The sequence below is a fragment of the Tupaia chinensis genome, unplaced genomic scaffold (genome assembly GCF_000334495.1).
Source record: "Tupaia chinensis unplaced genomic scaffold, TupChi_1.0 Scaffold000455_1, whole genome shotgun sequence".
Taxonomy (NCBI): domain Eukaryota; kingdom Metazoa; phylum Chordata; class Mammalia; order Scandentia; family Tupaiidae; genus Tupaia; species Tupaia belangeri.
In genome coordinates this window covers 9,717-12,412 of record NW_006159963.1, presented here as the reverse complement: position 1 = coordinate 12,412, position 2,696 = coordinate 9,717, and positions in this window count along the sequence as shown.

The window sequence follows — 2,696 nt, the reverse complement described above, 5'->3', positions numbered from 1 at the left end:
GGGAAGTCACACCAGGGTCCAGACGTACCCACAGGGGGACAGTACTGCCTGGCTGTGGCAGTCACAGCCCTCGGGAGTGGGACTTGGTCACTGGCAAGAGTATGAGCTGGAGGGACTGTGTGGGGACACGCTGTTGACTGGGTTCATCCCGGACAAATGCACGTACACACACATACACACACACACACACACTCAGCTTTGCACAGGCACAGGTGTGGCCGGGAGCAAGGTCTGGAGAAGGTCTCTGGGAACCTGGCTGGCCACTTGCTTCAGGTCACCCATAGCCTTTCAGGAACACAGTAATCCAAAGCATATTTTTATTCCCCAGTTCAGAGTCCTGTAAAGTATTCCCGACCTAAGGCTCGGGAAGGCTCTCCCCCTTCTGGGAGGCGGAGAGGCAGCCGGTTTGTTTGGGCTGGATTAGGGCCAAGAACAAACTCTGAAAATAAGGACAATTTGGACCTTGGAAATGCTCCATTGTCCCTGGTGAGTTAATTTTACCAGCAGCTGAATTCAGAAGGCTCTGAAGCAGCAATCAGAAAATGCGTCAATTTCCCGTCGTCGGTGAAATTAATCACCACGTGTGCCTGAGGAGCCGCACCTGAGAAGCAGCTGCAGGGGCTAAATATATAGAGAGGAGGGGCGGGCACAGGGCCGGCCTCCTGCTCGCCCGCCTTGGGAACGCTCTTTGAGCTCACTTCTGAAGCCCACCTGCCTGCCTCCCTGGGGTGAACAGGAAAAGTAAAGACCTCGCCCCTCCTGGCCATACCCACCTGGAGAACAGTAGCCATGTTGTCACATTAATCTGTACCCCCTACCCATTTTACAAATGAAACTGAGAGGTGGAGCCAGGGTTTGAACCTGAGTTTGTTGGAACCTGTTCTGAGTTATCCTATCCTCTGGGTTATCCTGCTCCCTAAAATGCTGCCTACTTGGAAAATGGCAGCCTGCCCCTTCATTATAGGCCAAAGTATTCTCACATGGCCTTTCCCCACAAGATGTCTCCAGATGACCAGAGCACGGCCCAGAGACCCGCAATTGAATTCTTCGACACAGCGGCCCCAAGAACTGCTTGTAAATGGGTCCGTAGACGGGGAAAGATTTCTTGTTAATAAGTTCTCTCCATTGTGGAGGCCGAGAACCTGCCTGGGGGATCCCGGCCCTGCCAAATTGCCTCTTCAATCCTGGCCATATTTTAAGTCTAACTCAAAAATTCAATTATCAAAATTACTCGTCCCGTCTCCTGAGAAGCCCAGGACGCAGCCTCAGGCCAGACGTATTTACCTCTTGCCATAGATGGGGCCTTCCCTCCTCTGCCGGGTGCCAGGTGGGGAGGGCGTGGACAGATCCAGAAACTCGGGGTTGTGCCTTAGGTCTCCGGAGGCTCCTAATAGAACCAAACCTCAGTTCCTGCATCTGCAAAATTACAAGGGGTGGAAAAATGAAGATCGATAACGCTGGCTGGGAGGCCCGGGCATTGGCCAAATGACCAGGGGTCTTTCATCCATCTCAGAGAAGGCCCTGCCCCAGCCAGCAGCACGTGCTGGCATTGTTTGGCACCTCCTCCCTCACCCTCAGTATCTCATCCACAGCCAGGCCACCTTATCTGCTCACCACCTGGTCCACCTGACGGTTGACTCCCAGCTGACCTCTGCACCCACGTCCACGCCCACCCTCCCCAGATGTCCCCCATGCAACAGCTAGAGCAGTTCTTCAAGCTGCAGATCATATTAGCTCCCTGGTTTAAACTGGAATTCCTCCTGGAGCACCGAACGTGTGATCAGCAGGCCTCTGTGCTCTGAGCCCTGTGGGTTCCATGGGGTTTAGCTGCTGCCACCCTGTCAGCTCCAGCATCTTCCAGCTTTCTGCTCTCTGGCCACAGGGCCTTTGCATGTATTGACCCCTGCCTAGCAGGTGCCCACCTTGGCTTTCTTGGTAGTGAGCCTTTCTGACGAGCAGCCCCTGTGCTCACTTCCGTAGCATGCCGATTCTCCCTCAGTGGCACCTGGTCGCCATGTTGCAGGACCGTGCAGGCAGTTGTGGTGTGTGTGTGGGGGGTTATGCCTCTCTGTCACTGGCCTGAACCTCTGGGGTGAGAGCATAGACAGCATGAGTTGCTCCCCCTCCATCCCCGGTACCTGGCACAGCGCCGACAGTCACTGTCCTGACCTCCCCAGAGTTGCTCCCACCTCCTCTGGAAGACTCAGACTGGTGAGAACAGACCAGGACTACTGTGAACGGGGAGCACCCGTCAGGGGCCCTGCCAGCTGGGCAGTCTTTGGAGCCTAATCAAAGCGACTCCTGTGTCAGCCCTGTGAGGAGGTAGTGCTTTTCCCTGATGAAGGATTGGGGCACAGAGGGACCTGCCCAAGGTCATGTGGCTGGCAGACCATGGCGCTGGGCGCACACAGAGGCCACTGCTGCACTCAGCGCTCGCTTGCTCGGTCACGTTCAGTCCGGTAAGTGCTGGGGGGCGGGGGCGGGAGAGGAGAGTGGGAGACGGTCAGCCGCACTGTGGGGTGTCTGCTTCTGCTGGGCCTGCTCACACAGCTCACACCATCCGAGCAATCAGGAGGGTGAGCGGTCCATAGCCCTGCTCTGGCCAGCCTCTGCCACCCTGGGCCTCAGTCTCCCCATCCTCGGGGAGGCAGGGAGTTGAAGTCACCTCCAACTCTACTTTAGGCCTCCCTGCCCCC